General features: G+C 50.0%; 16 non-coding genes across 16 annotated transcripts; all 16 read right to left on the bottom strand.

Moving 5' to 3' along the window:
- Window positions 1–1,059: 1,059 nt before the first annotated feature.
- TRNAG-UCC (transfer RNA glycine (anticodon UCC)) lies at window positions 1,060–1,131 on the bottom strand. Its single transcript has one exon. It is a non-coding gene; the product is annotated as a tRNA-Gly (tRNA).
- Window positions 1,132–2,316: 1,185 nt separating this feature from the next.
- TRNAG-UCC (transfer RNA glycine (anticodon UCC)) lies at window positions 2,317–2,388 on the bottom strand. The gene has a single exon. It is a non-coding gene; the product is annotated as a tRNA-Gly (tRNA).
- Window positions 2,389–3,573: 1,185 nt separating this feature from the next.
- On the bottom strand, window positions 3,574–3,645 carry TRNAG-UCC (transfer RNA glycine (anticodon UCC)). The gene has a single exon. It is a non-coding gene; the product is annotated as a tRNA-Gly (tRNA).
- A 1,185-nt stretch (window positions 3,646–4,830) lies between these two features.
- On the bottom strand, window positions 4,831–4,902 carry TRNAG-UCC (transfer RNA glycine (anticodon UCC)). The gene has a single exon. It is a non-coding gene; the product is annotated as a tRNA-Gly (tRNA).
- Window positions 4,903–7,323: 2,421 nt separating this feature from the next.
- TRNAG-UCC (transfer RNA glycine (anticodon UCC)) lies at window positions 7,324–7,395 on the bottom strand. The gene has a single exon. It is a non-coding gene; the product is annotated as a tRNA-Gly (tRNA).
- A 3,707-nt stretch (window positions 7,396–11,102) lies between these two features.
- On the bottom strand, window positions 11,103–11,174 carry TRNAG-UCC (transfer RNA glycine (anticodon UCC)). The gene has a single exon. It is a non-coding gene; the product is annotated as a tRNA-Gly (tRNA).
- A 1,185-nt stretch (window positions 11,175–12,359) lies between these two features.
- On the bottom strand, window positions 12,360–12,431 carry TRNAG-UCC (transfer RNA glycine (anticodon UCC)). The gene has a single exon. It is a non-coding gene; the product is annotated as a tRNA-Gly (tRNA).
- A 1,185-nt stretch (window positions 12,432–13,616) lies between these two features.
- TRNAG-UCC (transfer RNA glycine (anticodon UCC)) lies at window positions 13,617–13,688 on the bottom strand. Its single transcript has one exon. It is a non-coding gene; the product is annotated as a tRNA-Gly (tRNA).
- A 1,185-nt stretch (window positions 13,689–14,873) lies between these two features.
- Window positions 14,874–14,945, bottom strand: TRNAG-UCC (transfer RNA glycine (anticodon UCC)). The gene has a single exon. It is a non-coding gene; the product is annotated as a tRNA-Gly (tRNA).
- A 1,185-nt stretch (window positions 14,946–16,130) lies between these two features.
- TRNAG-UCC (transfer RNA glycine (anticodon UCC)) lies at window positions 16,131–16,202 on the bottom strand. Its single transcript has one exon. It is a non-coding gene; the product is annotated as a tRNA-Gly (tRNA).
- Window positions 16,203–17,387: 1,185 nt separating this feature from the next.
- Window positions 17,388–17,459, bottom strand: TRNAG-UCC (transfer RNA glycine (anticodon UCC)). Its single transcript has one exon. It is a non-coding gene; the product is annotated as a tRNA-Gly (tRNA).
- A 1,185-nt stretch (window positions 17,460–18,644) lies between these two features.
- On the bottom strand, window positions 18,645–18,716 carry TRNAG-UCC (transfer RNA glycine (anticodon UCC)). The gene has a single exon. It is a non-coding gene; the product is annotated as a tRNA-Gly (tRNA).
- A 2,421-nt stretch (window positions 18,717–21,137) lies between these two features.
- On the bottom strand, window positions 21,138–21,209 carry TRNAG-UCC (transfer RNA glycine (anticodon UCC)). Its single transcript has one exon. It is a non-coding gene; the product is annotated as a tRNA-Gly (tRNA).
- A 1,185-nt stretch (window positions 21,210–22,394) lies between these two features.
- On the bottom strand, window positions 22,395–22,466 carry TRNAG-UCC (transfer RNA glycine (anticodon UCC)). Its single transcript has one exon. It is a non-coding gene; the product is annotated as a tRNA-Gly (tRNA).
- A 1,185-nt stretch (window positions 22,467–23,651) lies between these two features.
- On the bottom strand, window positions 23,652–23,723 carry TRNAG-UCC (transfer RNA glycine (anticodon UCC)). The gene has a single exon. It is a non-coding gene; the product is annotated as a tRNA-Gly (tRNA).
- A 331-nt stretch (window positions 23,724–24,054) lies between these two features.
- On the bottom strand, window positions 24,055–24,126 carry TRNAL-CAG (transfer RNA leucine (anticodon CAG)). The gene has a single exon. It is a non-coding gene; the product is annotated as a tRNA-Leu (tRNA).
- Between the last annotated feature and the right edge of the window lie 454 nt (window positions 24,127–24,580).

Raw genomic sequence — 24,580 nt, 5'->3', positions numbered from 1 at the left:
CATTTCCCCGGGACCCCTTAAAAAAGGAGCTTGGTTTTAAGTTTGGTTTGATTGAACAGTGCATTTTGTTGGCTGGGCTGGGACCCTCTCCTATTTAGCGCAAGAGTGGAACGAGGCAGCAAGTTCAAGGAATGACATTGCATCCAGGCACTTACAGCTCTTTGTGCCCTAATGCCATGACACAAAAACATAATTTGAAAAAAGTTAGCAGAGGATGGTTTCAATCCATCGACCTCTGGGTTATGGGCCCAGCACGCTTCCGCTGCGCCACTCTGCTGGTTGGAGAACAAAAGCTTTTCTGGGCTTTTACAGCCTACAAACCGACAACCCTAGACCCATTTTCGAGTGAAGCGGGCAGTAGGCCTTACAAAGCCAAACAACCTGCAACCACGCACTCCCATCCCATGGCCTTTTGCAGACAGGCCTCATTTCTCTAGCTCACACCCTAACTGCCAACACCCCTTCCCCTTCTCTCTCTGTCTCTCTCTCTCTGTCTCTCTCTCTCATTCTCTCTCTCTCGCAAATAGATACTTTACTTCCCAGGTGCAACAAAACAAGCCTTCTCGAGCTGGCAGATATGGGAAGGAAGGAAGGAAGGGCCAGTTTGGAAACTCAACTCAATTACCATAAATCCCCTGCTAAGGGTTATGGGAGGGAGGAATGAAGGAACTTTGCTTCAGGGAAAGGGCTGCTGCTGCTTCAGCATGTGAGGAGCGCAGCCACACGTTTCACCTTCTTCAGTATGTTGGTTTACAGGATGAGAGAGATCCTGAAACCTCACTCTAATAGGCTGAGGTGCTGTGCTCGGTGGCCTGCTGGGACCAAGGCCCGTCAGGGCAAGGCGAATAGGCCTTTGTCAGGCCTTCGTCAGGGCTTTGTCGGGGAGGGGCCAGGAGCCCTGCTCGCTTCAATCCCCTCACCGATAGACAGTTGCAGAAACTAGGATGCAAGAACCTTTCCTGGATGGGGTTTTGATTTTCACGAAAAGTGTGTCAGCTTTGCTTTCAGCATGAGTCTGATTTCCAAAAAATGCATTTTGAACAATTTAAAGATTTGATCTGCGTTGGCCGGGAATCGAACCCGGGTCAACTGCTTGGAAGGCAGCTATGCTCACCACTATACCACCAACGCCTGCCTGTCTGGGCTATCTGATGGAGCGGCCCTTAGAAATAAGAATAAGTCATTGGCTGGGAATGAAAAAAGCTTGCATTTGACGCAGAAGCAGTTCGCATCATGAGGTCTTGCCGGTCAGCCCAACATTTCCCCGGGACCCCTTAAAAAAGGAGCTTGGTTTTAAGTTTGGTTTGATTGAACAGTACATTTTGTTGGCTGGGCTGGGACCCTCTCCTATTTAGCGCAAGAGTGGAACGAGGCAGCAAGTTCAAGGAATGACATTGCATCCAGGCACTTACAGCTCTTTGTGCCCTAATGCCATGACACAAAAACATAATTTGAAAAAAGTTAGCAGAGGATGGTTTCGATCCATCGACCTCTGGGTTATGGGCCCAGCACGCTTCCGCTGCGCCACTCTGCTGGTTGGAGAACAAGAGCTTTTCTGGGCTTTTACAGCCTACAAACCGACAACCCTAGACCCAGTTTCGAGTGAAGCGGGCAGTAGGCCTTACAAAGCCAAACAACCTGCAACCACGCACTCCCATCCCATGGCCTTTTGCAGACAGGCCTCATTTCTCTAGCTCACACCCTAACTGCCAACACCCCTTCCCCTTCTCTCTCTGTCTCTCTCTCTCTGTCTCTCTCTCTCATTCTCTCTCTCTCGCAAATAGATACTTTACTTCCCAGGTGCAACAAAACAAGCCTTCTCGAGCTGGCAGATATGGGAAGGAAGGAAGGAAGGGCCAGTTTGGAAACTCAACTCAATTACCATAAATCCCCTGCTAAGGGTTATGGGAGGGAGGAATGAAGGAACTTTGCTTCAGGGAAAGGGCTGCTGCTGCTTCAGCATGTGAGGAGCGCAGCCACACGTTTCACCTTCTTCAGTATGTTGGTTTACAGGATGAGAGAGATCCTGAAACCTCACTCTAATAGGCTGAGGTGCTGTGCTCGGTGGCCTGCTGGGACCAAGGCCCGTCAGGGCAAGGCGAATAGGCCTTTGTCAGGCCTTCGTCAGGGCTTTGTCGGGGAGGGGCCAGGAGCCCTGCTCGCTTCAATCCCCTCACCGATAGACAGTTGCAGAAACTAGGATGCAAGAACCTTTCCTGGATGGGGTTTTGATTTTCACGAAAAGTGTGTCAACTTTGCTTTCAGCATGAGTCTGATTTCCAAAAAATGCATTTTGAACAATTTAAAGATTTGATCTGCGTTGGCCGGGAATCGAACCCGGGTCAACTGCTTGGAAGGCAGCTATGCTCACCACTATACCACCAACGCCTGCCTGTCTGGGCTATCTGATGGAGCGGCCCTTAGAAATAAGAATAAGTCATTGGCTGGGAATGAAAAAAGCTTGCGTTTGACGCAGAAGCAGTTTGCATCATGAGGTCTTGCCGGTCAGCCCAACATTTCCCCGGGACCCCTTAAAAAAGGAGCTTGGTTTTAAGTTTGGTTTGATTGAACAGTACATTTTGTTGGCTGGGCTGGGACCCTCTCCTATTTAGCGCAAGAGTGGAACGAGGCAGCAAGTTCAAGGAATGACATTGCATCCAGGCACTTACAGCTCTTTGTGCCCTAATGCCATGACACAAAAACATAATTTGAAAAAAGTTAGCAGAGGATGGTTTCGATCCATCGACCTCTGGGTTATGGGCCCAGCACGCTTCCGCTGCGCCACTCTGCTGGTTGGAGAACAAGAGCTTTTCTGGGCTTTTACAGCCTACAAACCGACAACCCTAGACCCAGTTTCGAGTGAAGCGGGCAGTAGGCCTTACAAAGCCAAACAACCTGCAACCACGCACTCCCATCCCATGGCCTTTTGCAGACAGGCCTCATTTCTCTAGCTCACACCCTAACTGCCAACACCCCTTCCCCTTCTCTCTCTGTCTCTCTCTCTCTGTCTCTCTCTCTCATTCTCTCTTTCTCGCAAATAGATACTTTACTTCCCAGGTGCAACAAAACAAGCCTTCTCGAGCTGGCAGATATGGGAAGGAAGGAAGGAAGGGCCAGTTTGGAAACTCAACTCAATTACCATAAATCCCCTGCTAAGGGTTATGGGAGGGAGGAATGAAGGAACTTTGCTTCAGGGAAAGGGCTGCTGCTGCTTCAGCATGTGAGGAGCGCAGCCACACGTTTCACCTTCTTCAGTATGTTGGTTTACAGGATGAGAGAGATCCTGAAACCTCACTCTAATAGGCTGAGGTGCTGTGCTCGGTGGCCTGCTGGGACCAAGGCCCGTCAGGGCAAGGCGAATAGGCCTTTGTCAGGCCTTCGTCAGGGCTTTGTCGGGGAGGGGCCAGGAGCCCTGCTCGCTTCAATCCCCTCACCGATAGACAGTTGCAGAAACTAGGATGCAAGAACCTTTCCTGGATGGGGTTTTGATTTTCACGAAAAGTGTGTCAGCTTTGCTTTCAGCATGAGTCTGATTTCCAAAAAATGCATTTTGAACAATTTAAAGATTTGATCTGCGTTGGCCGGGAATCGAACCCGGGTCAACTGCTTGGAAGGCAGCTATGCTCACCACTATACCACCAACGCCTGCCTGTCTGGGCTATCTGATGGAGCGGCCCTTAGAAATAAGAATAAGTCATTGGCTGGGAATGAAAAAAGCTTGCGTTTGACGCAGAAGCAGTTCGCATCATGAGGTCTTGCCGGTCAGCCCAACATTTCCCCGGGACCCCTTAAAAAAGGAGCTTGGTTTTAAGTTTGGTTTGATTGAACAGTACATTTTGTTGGCTGGGCTGGGACCCTCTCCTATTTAGCGCAAGAGTGGAACGAGGCAGCAAGTTCAAGGAATGACATTGCATCCAGGCACTTACAGCTCTTTGTGCCCTAATGCCATGACACAAAAACATAATTTGAAAAAAGTTAGCAGAGGATGGTTTCGATCCATCGACCTCTGGGTTATGGGCCCAGCACGCTTCCGCTGCGCCACTCTGCTGGTTGGAGAACAAGAGCTTTTCTGGGCTTTTACAGCCTACAAACCGACAACCCTAGACCCAGTTTCGAGTGAAGCGGGCAGTAGGCCTTACAAAGCCAAACAACCTGCAACCACGCACTCCCATCCCATGGCCTTTTGCAGACAGGCCTCATTTCTCTAGCTCACACCCTAACTGCCAACACCCCTTCCCCTTCTCTCTCTGTCTCTCTCTCTCTGTCTCTCTCTCTCATTCTCTCTCTCTCGCAAATAGATACTTTACTTCCCAGGTGCAACAAAACAAGCCTTCTCGAGCTGGCAGATATGGGAAGGAAGGAAGGAAGGGCCAGTTTGGAAACTCAACTCAATTACCATAAATCCCCTGCTAAGGGTTATGGGAGGGAGGAATGAAGGAACTTTGCTTCAGGGAAAGGGCTGCTGCTGCTTCAGCATGTGAGGAGCGCAGCCACACGTTTCACCTTCTTCAGTATGTTGGTTTACAGGATGAGAGAGATCCTGAAACCTCACTCTAATAGGCTGAGGTGCTGTGCTCGGTGGCCTGCTGGGACCAAGGCCCGTCAGGGCAAGGCGAATAGGCCTTTGTCAGGCCTTCGTCCGGGCTTTGTCGGGGAGGGGCCAGGAGCCCTGCTCGCTTCAATCCCCTCACCGATAGACAGTTGCAGAAACTAGGATGCAAGAACCTTTCCTGGATGGGGTTTTGATTTTCACGAAAAGTGTGTCAGCTTTGCTTTCAGCATGAGTCTGATTTCCAAAAAATGCATTTTGAACAATTTAAAGATTTGATCTGCGTTGGCCGGGAATCGAACCCGGGTCAACTGCTTGGAAGGCAGCTATGCTCACCACTATACCACCAACGCCTGCCTGTCTGGGCTATCTGATGGAGCGGCCCTTAGAAATAAGAATAAGTCATTGGCTGGGAATGAAAAAAGCTTGCGTTTGACGCAGAAGCAGTTCGCATCATGAGGTCTTGCCGGTCAGCCCAACATTTCCCCGGGACCCCTTAAAAAAGGAGCTTGGTTTTAAGTTTGGTTTGATTGAACAGTACATTTTGTTGGCTGGGCTGGGACCCTCTCCTATTTAGCGCAAGAGTGGAACGAGGCAGCAAGTTCAAGGAATGACATTGCATCCAGGCACTTACAGCTCTTTGTGCCCTAATGCCATGACACAAAAACATAATTTGAAAAAAGTTAGCAGAGGATGGTTTCGATCCATCGACCTCTGGGTTATGGGCCCAGCACGCTTCCGCTGCGCCACTCTGCTGGTTGGAGAACAAGAGCTTTTCTGGGCTTTTACAGCCTACAAACCGACAACCCTAGACCCAGTTTCGAGTGAAGCGGGCAGTAGGCCTTACAAAGCCAAACAACCTGCAACCACGCACTCCCATCCCATGGCCTTTTGCAGACAGGCCTCATTTCTCTAGCTCACACCCTAACTGCCAACACCCCTTCCCCTTCTCTCTCTGTCTCTCTCTCTCTGTCTCTCTCTCTCATTCTCTCTCTCTCGCAAATAGATACTTTACTTCCCAGGTGCAACAAAACAAGCCTTCTCGAGCTGGCAGATATGGGAAGGAAGGAAGGAAGGAAGGGCCAGTTTGGAAACTCAACTCAATTACCATAAATCCCCTGCTAAGGGTTATGGGAGGGAGGAATGAAGGAACTTTGCTTCAGGGAAAGGGCTGCTGCTGCTTCAGCATGTGAGGAGCGCAGCCACACGTTTCACCTTCTTCAGTATGTTGGTTTACAGGATGAGAGAGATCCTGAAACCTCACTCTAATAGGCTGAGGTGCTGTGCTCGGTGGCCTGCTGGGACCAAGGCCCGTCAGGGCAAGGCGAATAGGCCTTTGTCAGGCCTTCGTCAGGGCTTTGTCGGGGAGGGGCCAGGAGCCCTGCTCGCTTCAATCCCCTCACCGATAGACAGTTGCAGAAACTAGGATGCAAGAACCTTTCCTGGATGGGGTTTTGATTTTCACGAAAAGTGTGTCAGCTTTGCTTTCAGCATGAGTCTGATTTCCAAAAAATGCATTTTGAACAATTTAAAGATTTCCGGGTCAACTGCTTGGAAGGCAGCTATGCTCACCACTATACCACCAACGCCTGCCTGTCTGGACTATCTGATGGAGCGGCCCTTAGAAATAAGAATAAGTCATTGGCTGGGAATGAAAAAAGCTTGCATTTGACGCAGAAGCAGTTCGCATCATGAGGTCTTGCCGGTCAGCCCAACATTTCCCCGGGACCCCTTAAAAAAGGAGCTTGGTTTTAAGTTTGGTTTGATTGAACAGTACATTTTGTTGGCTGGGCTGGGACCCTCTCCTATTTAGCGCAAGAGTGGAACGAGGCAGCAAGTTCAAGGAATGACATTGCATCCAGGCACTTACAGCTCTTTGTGCCCTAATGCCATGACACAAAAACATAATTTGAAAAAAGTTAGCAGAGGATGGTTTCGATCCATCGACCTCTGGGTTATGGGCCCAGCACGCTTCCGCTGCGCCACTCTGCTGGTTGGAGAACAAGAGCTTTTCTGGGCTTTTACAGCCTACAAACCGACAACCCTAGACCCAGTTTCGAGTGAAGCGGGCAGTAGGCCTTACAAAGCCAAACAACCTGCAACCACGCACTCCCATCCCATGGCCTTTTGCAGACAGGCCTCATTTCTCTAGCTCACACCCTAACTGCCAACACCCCTTCCCCTTCTCTCTCTGTCTCTCTCTCTCTGTCTCTCTCTCTCATTCTCTCTCTCTCGCAAATAGATACTTTACTTCCCAGGTGCAACAAAACAAGCCTTCTCGAGCTGGCAGATATGGGAAGGAAGGAAGGAAGGGCCAGTTTGGAAACTCAACTCAATTACCATAAATCCCCTGCTAAGGGTTATGGGAGGGAGGAATGAAGGAACTTTGCTTCAGGGAAAGGGCTGCTGCTGCTTCAGCATGTGAGGAGCGCAGCCACACGTTTCACCTTCTTCAGTATGTTGGTTTACAGGATGAGAGAGATCCTGAAACCTCACTCTAATAGGCTGAGGTGCTGTGCTCGGTGGCCTGCTGGGACCAAGGCCCGTCAGGGCAAGGCGAATAGGCCTTTGTCAGGCCTTCGTCAGGGCTTTGTCGGGGAGGGGCCAGGAGCCCTGCTCGCTTCAATCCCCTCACCGATAGACAGTTGCAGAAACTAGGATGCAAGAACCTTTCCTGGATGGGGTTTTGATTTTCACGAAAAGTGTGTCAGCTTTGCTTTCAGCATGAGTCTGATTTCCAAAAAATGCATTTTGAACAATTTAAAGATTTGATCTGCGTTGGCCGGGAATCGAACCCGGGTCAACTGCTTGGAAGGCAGCTATGCTCACCACTATACCACCAACGCCTGCCTGTCTGGGCTATCTGATGGAGCGGCCCTTAGAAATAAGAATAAGTCATTGGCTGGGAATGAAAAAAGCTTGCGTTTGACGCAGAAGCAGTTCGCATCATGAGGTATTGCCGGTCAGCCCAACATTTCCCCGGGACCCCTTAAAAAAGGAGCTTGGTTTTAAGTTTGGTTTTATTGAACAGTACATTTTGTTGGCTGGGCTGGGACCCTCTCCTATTTAGCACAAGAGTGGAACGAGGCAGCAAGTTCAAGGAATGACATTGCATCCAGGCACTTACAGCTCTTTGTGCCCTAATGCCATGACACAAAAACATAATTTGAAAAAAGTTAGCAGAGGATGGTTTCGATCCATCGACCTCTGGGTTATGGGCCCAGCACGCTTCCGCTGCGCCACTCTGCTGGTTGGAGAACAAGAGCTTTTCTGGGCTTTTACAGCCTACAAACCGACAACCCTAGACCCAGTTTCGAGTGAAGCGGGCAGTAGGCCTTACAAAGCCAAACAACCTGCAACCACGCACTCCCATCCCATGGCCTTTTGCAGACAGGCCTCATTTCTCTAGCTCACACCCTAACTGCCAACACCCCTTCCCCTTCTCTCTCTGTCTCTCTCTCTCTGTCTCTCTCTCTCATTCTCTCTCTCTCGCAAATAGATACTTTACTTCCCAGGTGCAACAAAACAAGCCTTCTCGAGCTGGCAGATATGGGAAGGAAGGAAGGAAGGGCCAGTTTGGAAACTCAACTCAATTACCATAAATCCCCTGCTAAGGGTTATGGGAGGGAGGAATGAAGGAACTTTGCTTCAGGGAAAGGGCTGCTGCTGCTTCAGCATGTGAGGAGCGCAGCCACACGTTTCACCTTCTTCAGTATGTTGGTTTACAGGATGAGAGAGATCCTGAAACCTCACTCTAATAGGCTGAGGTGCTGTGCTCGGTGGCCTGCTGGGACCAAGGCCCGTCAGGGCAAGGCGAATAGGCCTTTGTCAGGCCTTCGTCAGGGCTTTGTCGGGGAGGGGCCAGGAGCCCTGCTCGCTTCAATCCCCTCACCGATAGACAGTTGCAGAAACTAGGATGCAAGAACCTTTCCTGGATGGGGTTTTGATTTTCACGAAAAGTGTGTCAGCTTTGCTTTCAGCATGAGTCTGATTTCCAAAAAATGCATTTTGAACAATTTAAAGATTTGATCTGCATTGGTTGGCCGGGAATCGAACCCGGGTCAACTGCTTGGAAGGCAGCTATGCTCACCACTATACCACCAACGCCTGCCTGTCTGGGCTATCTGATGGAGCGGCCCTTAGAAATAAGAATAAGTCATTGGCTGGGAATGAAAAAAGCTTGCGTTTGACGCAGAAGCAGTTCGCATCATGAGGTCTTGCCGGTCAGCCCAACATTTCCCCGGGACCCCTTAAAAAAGGAGCTTGGTTTTAAGTTTGGTTTGATTGAACAGTACATTTTGTTGGCTGGGCTGGGACCCTCTCCTATTTAGCGCAAGAGTGGAACGAGGCAGCAAGTTCAAGGAATGACATTGCATCCAGGCACTTACAGCTCTTTGTGCCCTAATGCCATGACACAAAAACATAATTTGAAAAAAGTTAGCAGAGGATGGTTTCGATCCATCGACCTCTGGGTTATGGGCCCAGCACGCTTCCGCTGCGCCACTCTGCTGGTTGGAGAACAAGAGCTTTTCTGGGCTTTTACAGCCTACAAACCGACAACCCTAGACCCAGTTTCGAGTGAAGCGGGCAGTAGGCCTTACAAAGCCAAACAACCTGCAACCACGCACTCCCATCCCATGGCCTTTTGCAGACAGGCCTCATTTCTCTAGCTCACACCCTAACTGCCAACACCCCTTCCCCTTCTCTCTCTGTCTCTCTCTCTCTGTCTCTCTCTCTCATTCTCTCTCTCTCGCAAATAGATACTTTACTTCCCAGGTGCAACAAAACAAGCCTTCTCGAGCTGGCAGATATGGGAAGGAAGGAAGGAAGGAAGGGCCAGTTTGGAAACTCAACTCAATTACCATAAATCCCCTGCTAAGGGTTATGGGAGGGAGGAATGAAGGAACTTTGCTTCAGGGAAAGGGCTGCTGCTGCTTCAGCATGTGAGGAGCGCAGCCACACGTTTCACCTTCTTCAGTATGTTGGTTTACAGGATGAGAGAGATCCTGAAACCTCACTCTAATAGGCTGAGGTGCTGTGCTCGGTGGCCTGCTGGGACCAAGGCCCGTCAGGGCAAGGCGAATAGGCCTTTGTCAGGCCTTCGTCAGGGCTTTGTCGGGGAGGGGCCAGGAGCCCTGCTCGCTTCAATCCCCTCACCGATAGACAGTTGCAGAAACTAGGATGCAAGAACCTTTCCTGGATGGGGTTTTGATTTTCACGAAAAGTGTGTCAGCTTTGCTTTCAGCATGAGTCTGATTTCCAAAAAATGCATTTTGAACAATTTAAAGATTTGATCTGCGTTGGCCGGGAATAGAACCCGGGTCAACTGCTTGGAAGGCAGCTATGCTCACCACTATACCACCAACGCCTGCCTGTCTGGGCTATCTGATGGAGCGGCCCTTAGAAATAAGAATAAGTCATTGGCTGGGAATGAAAAAAGCTTGCGTTTGACGCATAAGCAGTTCGCATCATGAGGTCTTGCCGGTCAGCCCAACATTTCCCCGGGACCCCTTAAAAAAGGAGCTTGGTTTTAAGTTTGGTTTGATTGAACAGTGCATTTTGTTGGCTGGGCTGGGACCCTCTCCTATTTAGCGCAAGAGTGGAACGAGGCAGCAAGTTCAAGGAATGACATTGCATCCAGGCACTTACAGCTCTTTGTGCCCTAATGCCATGACACAAAAACATAATTTGAAAAAAGTTAGCAGAGGATGGTTTCGATCCATCGACCTCTGGGTTATGGGCCCAGCACGCTTCCGCTGCGCCACTCTGCTGGTTGGAGAACAAAAGCTTTTCTGGGCTTTTACAGCCTACAAACCGACAACCCTAGACCCATTTTCGAGTGAAGCGGGCAGTAGGCCTTACAAAGCCAAACAACCTGCAACCACGCACTCCCATCCCATGGCCTTTTGCAGACAGGCCTCATTTCTCTAGCTCACACCCTAACTGCCAACACCCCTTCCCCTTCTCTCTCTGTCTCTCTCTCTCTGTCTCTCTCTCTCATTCTCTCTCTCTCGCAAATAGATACTTTACTTCCCAGGTGCAACAAAACAAGCCTTCTCGAGCTGGCAGATATGGGAAGGAAGGAAGGAAGGGCCAGTTTGGAAACTCAACTCAATTACCATAAATCCCCTGCTAAGGGTTATGGGAGGGAGGAATGAAGGAACTTTGCTTCAGGGAAAGGGCTGCTGCTGCTTCAGCATGTGAGGAGCGCAGCCACACGTTTCACCTTCTTCAGTATGTTGGTTTACAGGATGAGAGAGATCCTGAAACCTCACTCTAATAGGCTGAGGTGCTGTGCTCGGTGGCCTGCTGGGACCAAGGCCCGTCAGGGCAAGGCGAATAGGCCTTTGTCAGGCCTTCGTCAGGGCTTTGTCGGGGAGGGGCCAGGAGCCCTGCTCGCTTCAATCCCCTCACCGATAGACAGTTGCAGAAACTAGGATGCAAGAACCTTTCCTGGATGGGGTTTTGATTTTCACGAAAAGTGTGTCAGCTTTGCTTTCAGCATGAGTCTGATTTCCAAAAAATGCGTTTTGAACAATTTAAAGATATGATCTGCGTTGGCCGGGAATCGAACCCGGGTCAACTGCTTGGAAGGCAGCTATGCTCACCACTATACCACCAACGCCTGCCTGTCTGGGCTATCTGATGGAGCGGCCCTTAGAAATAAGAATAAGTCATTGGCTGGGAATGAAAAAAGCTTGCGTTTGACGCAGAAGCAGTTCGCATCATGAGGTCTTGCCGGTCAGCCCAACATTTCCCCGGGACCCCTTAAAAAAGGAGCTTGGTTTTAAGTTTGGTTTGATTGAACAGTACATTTTGTTGGCTGGGCTGGGACCCTCTCCTATTTAGCGCAAGAGTGGAACGAGGCAGCAAGTTCAAGGAATGACATTGCATCCAGGCACTTACAGCTCTTTGTGCCCTAATGCCATGACACAAAAACATAATTTGAAAAAAGTTAGCAGAGGATGGTTTCGATCCATCGACCTCTGGGTTATGGGCCCAGCACACTTCCGCTGCGCCACTCTGCTGGTTGGAGAACAAAAGCTTTTCTGGGCTTTTACAGCCTACAAACCGACAACCCTAGACCCAGTTTCGAGTGAAGCGGGCAGTAGGCCTTACAAAGCCAAACAACCTGCAAACACGCACTCCCATCCCATGGCCTTTTGCAGACAGGCCTCATTTCTCTAGCTCACACCCTAACTGCCAACACCCCTTCCCCTTCTCTCTCTGTCTCTCTCTCTCTGTCTCTCTCTCTCATTCTCTCTCTCTCGCAAATAGATACTTTACTTCCCAGGTGCAACAAAACAAGCCTTCTCGAGCTGGCAGATATGGGAAGGAAGGAAGGAAGGGCCAGTTTGGAAACTCAACTCAATTACCATAAATCCCCTGCTAAGGGTTATGGGAGGGAGGAATGAAGGAACTTTGCTTCAGGGAAAGGGCTGCTGCTGCTTCAGCATGTGAGGAGCGCAGCCACACGTTTCACCTTCTTCAGTATGTTGGTTTACAGGATGAGAGAGATCCTGAAACCTCACTCTAATAGGCTGAGGTGCTGTGCTCGGTGGCCTGCTGGGACCAAGGCCCGTCAGGGCAAGGCGAATAGGCCTTTGTCAGGCCTTCGTCAGGGCTTTGTCGGGGAGGGGCCAGGAGCCCTGCTCGCTTCAATCCCCTCACCGATAGACAGTTGCAGAAACTAGGATGCAAGAACCTTTCCTGGATGGGGTTTTGATTTTCACGAAAAGTGTGTCAGCTTTGCTTTCAGCATGAGTCTGATTTCCAAAAAATGCATTTTGAACAATTTAAAGATTTGATCTGCGTTGGCCGGGAATCGAACCCGGGTCAACTGCTTGGAAGGCAGCTATGCTCACCACTATACCACCAACGCCTGCCTGTCTGGGCTATCTGATGGAGCGGCCCTTAGAAATAAGAATAAGTCATTGGCTGGGAATGAAAAAAGCTTGCGTTTGACGCAGAAGCAGTTCGCATCATGAGGTCTTGCCGGTCAGCCCAACATTTCCCCGGGACCCCTTAAAAAAGGAGCTTGGTTTTAAGTTTGGTTTGATTGAACAGTACATTTTGTTGGCTGGGCTGGGACCCTCTCCTATTTAGCGCAAGAGTGGAACGAGGCAGCAAGTTCAAGGAATGACATTGCATCCAGGCACTTACAGCTCTTTGTGCCCTAATGCCATGACACAAAAACATAATTTGAAAAAAGTTAGCAGAGGATGGTTTCGATCCATCGACCTCTGGGTTATGGGCCCAGCACGCTTCCGCTGCGCCACTCTGCTGGTTGGAGAACAAGAGCTTTTCTGGGCTTTTACAGCCTACAAACCGACAACCCTAGACCCAGTTTCGAGTGAAGCGGGCAGTAGGCCTTACAAAGCCAAACAACCTGCAACCACGCACTCCCATCCCATGGCCTTTTGCAGACAGGCCTCATTTCTCTAGCTCACACCCTAACTGCCAACACCCCTTCCCCTTCTCTCTCTGTCTCTCTCTCTCTGTCTCTCTCTCTCATTCTCTCTCTCTCGCAAATAGATACTTTACTTCCCAGGTGCAACAAAACAAGCCTTCTCGAGCTGGCAGATATGGGAAGGAAGGAAGGAAGGGCCAGTTTGGAAACTCAACTCAATTACCATAAATCCCCTGCTAAGGGTTATGGGAGGGAGGAATGAAGGAACTTTGCTTCAGGGAAAGGGCTGCTGCTGCTTCAGCATGTGAGGAGCGCAGCCACACGTTTCACCTTCTTCAGTATGTTGGTTTACAGGATGAGAGAGATCCTGAAACCTCACTCTAATAGGCTGAGGTGCTGTGCTCGGTGGCCTGCTGGGACCAAGGCCCGTCAGGGCAAGGCGAATAGGCCTTTGTCAGGCCTTCGTCAGGGCTTTGTCGGGGAGGGGCCAGGAGCCCTGCTCGCTTCAATCCCCTCACCGATAGACAGTTGCAGAAACTAGGATGCAAGAACCTTTCCTGGATGGGGTTTTGATTTTCACGAAAAGTGTGTCAGCTTTGCTTTCAGCATGAGTCTGATTTCCAAAAAATGCATTTTGAACAATTTAAAGATTTGATCTGCGTTGGCCGGGAATCGAACCCGGGTCAACTGCTTGGAAGGCAGCTATGCTCACCACTATACCACCAACGCCTGCCTGTCTGGGCTATCTGATGGAGCGGCCTTTAGAAATAAGAATAAGTCATTGGCTGGGAATGAAAAAAGCTTGCGTTTGACGCAGAAGCAGTTCGCATCATGAGGTCTTGCCGGTCAGCCCAACATTTCCCCGGGACCCCTTAAAAAAGGAGCTTGGTTTTAAGTTTGGTTTGATTGAACAGTGCATTTTGTTGGCTGGGCTGGGACCCTCTCCTATTTAGCGCAAGAGTGGAACGAGGCAGCAAGTTCAAGGAATGACATTGCATCCAGGCACTTACAGCTCTTTGTGCCCTAATGCCATGACACAAAAACATAATTTGAAAAAAGTTAGCAGAGGATGGTTTCAATCCATCGACCTCTGGGTTATGGGCCCAGCACGCTTCCGCTGCGCCACTCTGCTGGTTGGAGAACAAAAGCTTTTCTGGGCTTTTACAGCCTACAAACCGACAACCCTAGACCCATTTTCGAGTGAAGCGGGCAGTAGGCCTTACAAAGCCAAACAACCTGCAACCACGCACTCCCATCCCATGGCCTTTTGCAGACAGGCCTCATTTCTCTAGCTCACACCCTAACTGCCAACACCCCTTCCCCTTCTCTCTCTGTCTCTCTCTCTCTGTCTCTCTCTCTCATTCTCTCTCTCTCGCAAATAGATACTTTACTTCCCAGGTGCAACAAAACAAGCCTTCTCGAGCTGGCAGATATGGGAAGGAAGGAAGGAAGGGCCAGTTTGGAAACTCAACTCAATTACCATAAATCCCCTGCTAAGGGTTATGGGAGGGAGGAATGAAGGAACTTTGCTTCAGGGAAAGGGCTGCTGCTGCTTCAGCATGTGAGGAGCGCAGCCACACGTTTCACCTTCTTCAGTATGTTGGTTTACAGGATGAGAGAGATCCTGAAACCTCACTCTAATAGGCTGAGGTGCTGTGCTCGGTGGCCTGCTGGGACCAAGGCCCGTCAGGGCAAGGCGAATAGGCCTTTGTCAGGCCTTCGTCAGGGCTTTGTCGGGGAGGGGCCAGGAGCCCTGCTCGCTTCAATCCCCTCACCGATAGACAGTTGCAGAAACTAGGATGCAAGAACCTTTCCTGGATGGGGTTTTGATTTTCACGAAAAGTGTGTCAGCTTTGCTTTCAGCATGAGTCTGATTTCCAAAAAATGCATTTTGAACAATTTAAAGATTTGATCTGCGTTGGCCGGGAATCGAACCCGGGTCAACTGCTTGGAAGGCAGCTATGCTCACCACTATACCACCAACGCCTGCCTGTCTGGGCTATCTGATGGAGCGGCCCTTAGAAATAAGAATAAGTCATTGGCTGGGAATGAAAAAAGCTTGCATTTGACGCAGAAGCAGTTCGCATCATGAGGTCTTGCCGGTCAGCCCAACATTTCCCCGGGACCCCTTAAAAAAGGAGCTTGGTTTTAAGTTTGGTTTGATTGAACAGTACATTTTGTTGGCTGGGCTGGGACCCTCTCCTATTTAGCGCAAGAGTGGAACGAGGCAGCAAGTTCAAGGAATGACATTGCATCCAGGCACTTACAGCTCTTTGTGCCCTAATGCCATGACACAAAAACATAATTTGAAAAAAGTTAGCAGAGGATGGTTTCGATCCATCGACCTCTGGGTTATGGGCCCAGCACGCTTCCGCTGCGCCACTCTGCTGGTTGGAGAACAAGAGCTTTTCTGGGCTTTTACAGCCTACAAACCGACAACCCTAGACCCAGTTTCGAGTGAAGCGGGCAGTAGGCCTTACAAAGCCAAACAACCTGCAACCACGCACTCCCATCCCATGGCCTTTTGCAGACAGGCCTCATTTCTCTAGCTCACACCCTAACTGCCAACACCCCTTCCCCTTCTCTCTCTGTCTCTCTCTCTCTGTCTCTCTCTCTCATTCTCTCTCTCTCGCAAATAGATACTTTACTTCCCAGGTGCAACAAAACAAGCCTTCTCGAGCTGGCAGATATGGGAAGGAAGGAAGGAAGGGCCAGTTTGGAAACTCAACTCAATTACCATAAATCCCCTGCTAAGGGTTATGGGAGGGAGGAATGAAGGAACTTTGCTTCAGGGAAAGGGCTGCTGCTGCTTCAGCATGTGAGGAGCGCAGCCACACGTTTCACCTTCTTCAGTATGTTGGTTTACAGGATGAGAGAGATCCTGAAACCTCACTCTAATAGGCTGAGGTGCTGTGCTCGGTGGCCTGCTGGGACCAAGGCCCGTCAGGGCAAGGCGAATAGGCCTTTGTCAGGCCTTCGTCAGGGCTTTGTCGGGGAGGGGCCAGGAGCCCTGCTCGCTTCAATCCCCTCACCGATAGACAGTTGCAGAAACTAGGATGCAAGAACCTTTCCTGGATGGGGTTTTGATTTTCACGAAAAGTGTGTCAACTTTGCTTTCAGCATGAGTCTGATTTCCAAAAAATGCATTTTGAACAATTTAAAGATTTGATCTGCGTTGGCCGGGAATCGAACCCGGGTCAACTGCTTGGAAGGCAGCTATGCTCACCACTATACCACCAACGCCTGCCTGTCTGGGCTATCTGATGGAGCGGCCCTTAGAAATAAGAATAAGTCATTGGCTGGGAATGAAAAAAGCTTGCGTTTGACGCAGAAGCAGTTTGCATCATGAGGTCTTGCCGGTCAGCCCAACATTTCCCCGGGACCCCTTAAAAAAGGAGCTTGGTTTTAAGTTTGGTTTGATTGAACAGTACATTTTGTTGGCTGGGCTGGGACCCTCTCCTATTTAGCGCAAGAGTGGAACGAGGCAGCAAGTTCAAGGAATGACATTGCATCCAGGCACTTACAGCTCTTTGTGCCCTAATGCCATGACACAAAAACATAATTTGAAAAAAGTTAGCAGAGGATGGTTTCGATCCATCGACCTCTGGGTTATGGGCCCAGCACGCTTCCGCTGCGCCACTCTGCTGGTTGGAGAACAAGAGCTTTTCTGGGCTTTTACAGCCTACAAACCGACAACCCTAGACCCAGTTTCGAGTGAAGCGGGCAGTAGGCCTTACAAAGCCAAACAACCTGCAACCACGCACTCCCATCCCATGGCCTTTTGCAGACAGGCCTCATTTCTCTAGCTCACACCCTAACTGCCAACACCCCTTCCCCTTCTCTCTCTGTCTCTCTCTCTCTGTCTCTCTCTCTCATTCTCTCTTTCTCGCAAATAGATACTTTACTTCCCAGGTGCAACAAAACAAGCCTTCTCGAGCTGGCAGATATGGGAAGGAAGGAAGGAAGGGCCAGTTTGGAAACTCAACTCAATTACCATAAATCCCCTGCTAAGGGTTATGGGAGGGAGGAATGAAGGAACTTTGCTTCAGGGAAAGGGCTGCTGCTGCTTCAGCATGTGAGGAGCGCAGCCACACGTTTCACCTTCTTCAGTATGTTGGTTTACAGGATGAGAGAGATCCTGAAACCTCACTCTAATAGGCTGAGGTGCTGTGCTCGGTGGCCTGCTGGGACCAAGGCCCGTCAGGGCAAGGCGAATAGGCCTTTGTCAGGCCTTCGTCAGGGCTTTGTCGGGGAGGGGCCAGGAGCCCTGCTCGCTTCAATCCCCTCACCGATAGACAGTTGCAGAAACTAGGATGCAAGAACCTTTCCTGGATGGGGTTTTGATTTTCACGAAAAGTGTGTCAGCTTTGCTTTCAGCATGAGTCTGATTTCCAAAAAATGCATTTTGAACAATTTAAAGATTTGATCTGCGTTGGCCGGGAATCGAACCCGGGTCAACTGCTTGGAAGGCAGCTATGCTCACCACTATACCACCAACGCCTGCCTGTCTGGCCTATCTGATGGAGCGGCCCTTAGAAATAAGAATAAGTCATTGGCTGGGAATGAAAAAAGCTTGCGTTTGACGCAGAAGCAGTTCGCATCATGAGGTCTTGCCGGTCAGCCCAACATTTCCCCGGGACCCCTTAAAAAAGGAGCTTGGTTTTAAGTTTGGTTTGATTGAACAGTACATTTTGTTGGCTGGGCTGGGACCCTCTCCTATTTAGCGCAAGAGTGGAACGAGGCAGCAAGTTCAAGGAATGACATTGCATCCAGGCACTTACAGCTCTTTGTGCCCTAATGCCATGACACAAAAACATAATTTGAAAAAAGTTAGCAGAGGATGGTTTCGATCCATCGACCTCTGGGTTATGGGCCCAGCACGCTTCCGCTGCGCCACTCTGCTGGTTGGAGAACAAGAGCTTTTCTGGGCTTTTACAGCCTACAAACCGACAACCCTAGACCCAGTTTCGAGTGAAGCGGGCAGTAGGCCTTACAAAGCCAAACAACCTGCAACCACGCACTCCCATCCCATGGCCTTTTGCAGACAGGCCTCATTTCTCTAGCTCACACCCTAACTGCCAACACCCCTTCCCCTTCTCTCTCTGTCTCTCTCTCTCTGTCTCTCTCTCTCATTCTCTCTCTCTCGCAAATAGATACTTTACTTCCCAGGTGCAACAAAACAAGCCTTCTCGAGCTGGCAGATATGGGAAGGAAGGAAGGAAGGGCCAGTTTGGAAACTCAACTCAATTACCATAAATCCCCTGCTAAGGGTTATGGGAGGGAGGAATGAAGGAACTTTGCTTCAGGGAAAGGGCTGCTGCTGCTTCAGCATGTGAGGAGCGCAGCCACACGTTTCACCTTCTTCAGTATGTTGGTTTACAGGATGAGAGAGATCCTGAAACCTCACTCTAATAGGCTGAGGTGCTGTGCTCGGTGGCCTGCTGGGACCAAGGCCCGTCAGGGCAAGGCGAATAGGCCTTTGTCAGGCCTTCGTCCGGGCTTTGTCGGGGAGGGGCCAGGAGCCCTGCTCGCTTCAATCCCCTCACCGATAGACAGTTGCAGAAACTAGGATGCAAGAACCTTTCCTGGATGGGGTTTTGATTTTCACGAAAAGTGTGTCAGCTTTGCTTTCAGCATGAGTCTGATTTCCAAAAAATGCATTTTGAACAATTTAAAGATTTGATCTGCGTTGGCCGGGAATCGAACCCGGGTCAACTGCTTGGAAGGCAGCTATGCTCACCACTATACCACCAACGCCTGCCTGTCTGGGCTATCTGATGGAGCGGCCCTTAGAAATAAGAATAAGTCATTGGCTGGGAATGAAAAAAGCTTGCGTTTGACGCAGAAGCAGTTCGCATCATGAGGTCTTGCCGGTCAGCCCAACATTTCCCCGGGACCCCTTAAAAAAGGAGCTTGGTTTTAAGTTTGGTTTGATTGAACAGTACATTTTGTTGGCTGGGCTGGGACCCTCTCCTATTTAGCGCAAGAGTGGAACGAGGCAGCAAGTTCAAGGAATGACATTGCATCCAGGCACTTACAGCTCTTTGTGCCCTAATGCCATGACACAAAAACATAATTTGAAAAAAGTTAGCAGAGGATGGTTTCGATCCATCGACCTCTGGGTTATGGGCCCAGCACGCTTCCGCTGCGCCACTCTGCTGGTTGGAGAACAAGAGCTTTTCTGGGCTTTTACAGCCTACAAACCGACAACCCTAGACCCAGTTTCGAGTGAAGCGGGCAGTAGGCCTTACAAAGCCAAACAACCTGCAACCACGCACTCCCATCCCATGGCCTTTTGCAGACAGGCCTCATTTCTCTAGCTCACACCCTAACTGCCAACACCCCTTCCCCTTCTCTCTCTGTCTCTCTCTCTCTGTCTCTCTCTCTCATTCTCTCTCTCTCGCAAATAGATACTTTACTTCCCAGGTGCAACAAAACAAGCCTTCTCGAGCTGGCAGATATGGGAAGGAAGGAAGGAAGGAAGGGCCAGTTTGGAAACTCAACTCAATTACCATAAATCCCCTGCTAAGGGTTATGGGAGGGAGGAATGAAGGAACTTTGCTTCAGGGAAAGGGCTGCTGCTGCTTCAGCATGTGAGGAGCGCAGCCACACGTTTCACCTTCTTCAGTATGTTGGTTTACAGGATGAGAGAGATCCTGAAACCTCACTCTAATAGGCTGAGGTGCTGTGCTCGGTGGCCTGCTGGGACCAAGGCCCGTCAGGGCAAGGCGAATAGGCCTTTGTCAGGCCTTCGTCAGGGCTTTGTCGGGGAGGGGCCAGGAGCCCTGCTCGCTTCAATCCCCTCACCGATAGACAGTTGCAGAAACTAGGATGCAAGAACCTTTCCTGGATGGGGTTTTGATTTTCACGAAAAGTGTGTCAGCTTTGCTTTCAGCATGAGTCTGATTTCCAAAAAATGCATTTTGAACAATTTAAAGATTTCCGGGTCAACTGCTTGGAAGGCAGCTATGCTCACCACTATACCACCAACGCCTGCCTGTCTGGACTATCTGATGGAGCGGCCCTTAGAAATAAGAATAAGTCATTGGCTGGGAATGAAAAAAGCTTGCATTTGACGCAGAAGCAGTTCGCATCATGAGGTCTTGCCGGTCAGCCCAACATTTCCCCGGGACCCCTTAAAAAAGGAGCTTGGTTTTAAGTTTGGTTTGATTGAACAGTACATTTTGTTGGCTGGGCTGGGACCCTCTCCTATTTAGCGCAAGAGTGGAACGAGGCAGCAAGTTCAAGGAATGACATTGCATCCAGGCACTTACAGCTCTTTGTGCCCTAATGCCATGACACAAAAACATAATTTGAAAAAAGTTAGCAGAGGATGGTTTCGATCCATCGACCTCTGGGTTATGGGCCCAGCACGCTTCCGCTGCGCCACTCTGCTGGTTGGAGAACAAGAGCTTTTCTGGGCTTTTACAGCCTACAAACCGACAACCCTAGACCCAGTTTCGAGTGAAGCGGGCAGTAGGCCTTACAAAGCCAAACAACCTGCAACCACGCACTCCCATCCCATGGCCTTTTGCAGACAGGCCTCATTTCTCTAGCTCACACCCTAACTGCCAACACCCCTTCCCCTTCTCTCTCTGTCTCTCTCTCTCTGTCTCTCTCTCTCATTCTCTCTCTCTCGCAAATAGATACTTTACTTCCCAGGTGCAACAAAACAAGCCTTCTCGAGCTGGCAGATATGGGAAGGAAGGAAGGAAGGGCCAGTTTGGAAACTCAACTCAATTACCATAAATCCCCTGCTAAGGGTTATGGGAGGGAGGAATGAAGGAACTTTGCTTCAGGGAAAGGGCTGCTGCTGCTTCAGCATGTGAGGAGCGCAGCCACACGTTTCACCTTCTTCAGTATGTTGGTTTACAGGATGAGAGAGATCCTGAAACCTCACTCTAATAGGCTGAGGTGCTGTGCTCGGTGGCCTGCTGGGACCAAGGCCCGTCAGGGCAAGGCGAATAGGCCTTTGTCAGGCCTTCGTCAGGGCTTTGTCGGGGAGGGGCCAGGAGCCCTGCTCGCTTCAATCCCCTCACCGATAGACAGTTGCAGAAACTAGGATGCAAGAACCTTTCCTGGATGGGGTTTTGATTTTCACGAAAAGTGTGTCAGCTTTGCTTTCAGCATGAGTCTGATTTCCAAAAAATGCATTTTGAACAATTTAAAGATTTGATCTGCGTTGGCCGGGAATCGAACCCGGGTCAACTGCTTGGAAGGCAGCTATGCTCACCACTATACCACCAACGCCTGCCTGTCTGGGCTATCTGATGGAGCGGCCCTTAGAAATAAGAATAAGTCATTGGCTGGGAATGAAAAAAGCTTGCGTTTGACGCAGAAGCAGTTCGCATCATGAGGTATTGCCGGTCAGCCCAACATTTCCCCGGGACCCCTTAAAAAAGGAGCTTGGTTTTAAGTTTGGTTTTATTGAACAGTACATTTTGTTGGCTGGGCTGGGACCCTCTCCTATTTAGCACAAGAGTGGAACGAGGCAGCAAGTTCAAGGAATGACATTGCATCCAGGCACTTACAGCTCTTTGTGCCCTAATGCCATGACACAAAAACATAATTTGAAAAAAGTTAGCAGAGGATGGTTTCGATCCATCGACCTCTGGGTTATGGGCCCAGCACGCTTCCGCTGCGCCACTCTGCTGGTTGGAGAACAAGAGCTTTTCTGGGCTTTTACAGCCTACAAACCGACAACCCTAGACCCAGTTTCGAGTGAAGCGGGCAGTAGGCCTTACAAAGCCAAACAACCTGCAACCACGCACTCCCATCCCATGGCCTTTTGCAGACAGGCCTCATTTCTCTAGCTCACACCCTAACTGCCAACACCCCTTCCCCTTCTCTCTCTGTCTCTCTCTCTCTGTCTCTCTCTCTCATTCTCTCTCTCTCGCAAATAGATACTTTACTTCCCAGGTGCAACAAAACAAGCCTTCTCGAGCTGGCAGATATGGGAAGGAAGGAAGGAAGGGCCAGTTTGGAAACTCAACTCAATTACCATAAATCCCCTGCTAAGGGTTATGGGAGGGAGGAATGAAGGAACTTTGCTTCAGGGAAAGGGCTGCTGCTGCTTCAGCATGTGAGGAGCGCAGCCACACGTTTCACCTTCTTCAGTATGTTGGTTTACAGGATGAGAGAGATCCTGAAACCTCACTCTAATAGGCTGAGGTGCTGTGCTCGGTGGCCTGCTGGGACCAAGGCCCGTCAGGGCAAGGCGAATAGGCCTTTGTCAGGCCTTCGTCAGGGCTTTGTCGGGGAGGGGCCAGGAGCCCTGCTCGCTTCAATCCCCTCACCGATAGACAGTTGCAGAAACTAGGATGCAAGAACCTTTCCTGGATGGGGTTTTGATTTTCACGAAAAGTGTGTCAGCTTTGCTTTCAGCATGAGTCTGATTTCCAAAAAATGCGTTTTGAACAATTTAAAGATATGATCTGCGTTGGCCGGGAATCGAACCCGGGTCAACTGCTTGGAAGGCAGCTATGCTCACCACTATACCACCAACGCCTGCCTGTCTGGGCTATCTGATGGAGCGGCCCTTAGAAATAAGAATAAGTCATTGGCTGGGAATGAAAAAAGCTTGCGTTTGACGCAGAAGCAGTTCGCATCATGAGGTCTTGCCGGTCAGCCCAACATTTCCCCGGGACCCCTTAAAAAAGGAGCTTGGTTTTAAGTTTGGTTTGATTGAACAGTACATTTTGTTGGCTGGGCTGGGACCCTCTCCTATTTAGCGCAAGAGTGGAACGAGGCAGCAAGTTCAAGGAATGACATTGCATCCAGGCACTTACAGCTCTTTGTGCCCTAATGCCATGACACAAAAACATAATTTGAAAAAAGTTAGCAGAGGATGGTTTCGATCCATCGACCTCTGGGTTATGGGCCCAGCACGCTTCCGCTGCGCCACTCTGCTGGTTGGAGAACAAGAGCTTTTCTGGGCTTTTACAGCCTACAAACCGACAACCCTAGACCCAGTTTCGAGTGAAGCGGGCAGTAGGCCTTACAAAGCCAAACAACCTGCAACCACGCACTCCCATCCCATGGCCTTTTGCAGACAGGCCTCATTTCTCTAGCTCACACCCTAACTGCCAACACCCCTTCCCCTTCTCTCTCTGTCTCTCTCTCTCTGTCTCTCTCTCTCATTCTCTCTCTCTCGCAAATAGATACTTTACTTCCCAGGTGCAACAAAACAAGCCTTCTCGAGCTGGCAGATATGGGAAGGAAGGAAGGAAGGGCCAGTTTGGAAACTCAACTCAATTACCATAAATCCCCTGCTAAGGGTTATGGGAGGGAGGAATGAAGGAACTTTGCTTCAGGGAAAGGGCTGCTGCTGCTTCAGCATGTGAGGAGCGCAGCCACACGTTTCACCTTCTTCAGTATGTTGGTTTACAGGATGAGAGAGATCCTGAAACCTCACTCTAATAGGCTGAGGTGCTGTGCTCGGTGGCCTGCTGGGACCAAGGCCCGTCAGGGCAAGGCGAATAGGCCTTTGTCAGGCCTTCGTCAGGGCTTTGTCGGGGAGGGGCCAGGAGCCCTGCTCGCTTCAATCCCCTCACCGATAGACAGTTGCAGAAACTAGGATGCAAGAACCTTTCCTGGATGGGGTTTTGATTTTCACGAAAAGTGTGTCAGCTTTGCTTTCAGCATGAGTCTGATTTCCAAAAAATGCATTTTGAACAATTTAAAGATTTGATCTGCGTTGGCCGGGAATCGAACCCGGGTCAACTGCTTGGAAGGCAGCTATGCTCACCACTATACCACCAACGCCTGCCTGTCTGGGCTATCTGATGGAGCGGCCCTTAGAAATAAGAATAAGTCATTGGCTGGGAATGAAAAAAGCTTGCGTTTGACGCAGAAGCAGTTCGCATCATGAGGTCTTGCCGGTCAGCCCAACATTTCCCCGGGACCCCTTAAAAAAGGAGCTTGGTTTTAAGTTTGGTTTGATTGAACAGTGCATTTTGTTGGCTGGGCTGGGACCCTCTCCTATTTAGCGCAAGAGTGGAACGAGGCAGCAAGTTCAAGGAATGACATTGCATCCAGGCACTTACAGCTCTTTGTGCCCTAATGCCATGACACAAAAACATAATTTGAAAAAAGTTAGCAGAGGATGGTTTCGATCCATCGACCTCTGGGTTCTGGGCCCAGCACGCTTCCGCTGCGCCACTCTGCTGGTTGGAGAACAAAAGCTTTTCTGGGCTTTTACAGCCTACAAACCGACAACCCTAGACCCATTTTCGAGTGAAGCGGGCAGTAGGCCTTACAAAGCCAAACAACCTGCAACCACGCACTCCCATCCCATGGCCTTTTGCAGACAGGCCTCATTTCTCTAGCTCACACCCTAACTGCCAACACCCCTTCCCCTTCTCTCTCTGTCTCTCTCTCTCTGTCTCTCTCTCTCATTCTCTCTCTCTCGCAAATAGATACTTTACTTCCCAGGTGCAACAAAACAAGCCTTCTCGAGCTGGCAGATATGGGAAGGAAGGAAGGAAGGGCCAGTTTGGAAACTCAACTCAATTACCATAAATCCCCTGCTAAGGGTTATGGGAGGGAGGAATGAAGGAACTTTGCTTCAGGGAAAGGGCTGCTGCTGCTTCAGCATGTGAGGAGCGCAGCCACACGTTTCA

The sequence above is a fragment of the Ambystoma mexicanum genome, chromosome 6q (assembly GCF_040938575.1).
Source record: "Ambystoma mexicanum isolate Mex_15411 chromosome 6q, UKY_AmexF1_1, whole genome shotgun sequence".
Classification (NCBI taxonomy): Eukaryota; Metazoa; Chordata; class Amphibia; order Caudata; family Ambystomatidae; genus Ambystoma; species Ambystoma mexicanum.
Note: the sequence above shows the minus strand (reverse complement) of the source record. Positions and strands in the feature narration are given on the sequence as shown.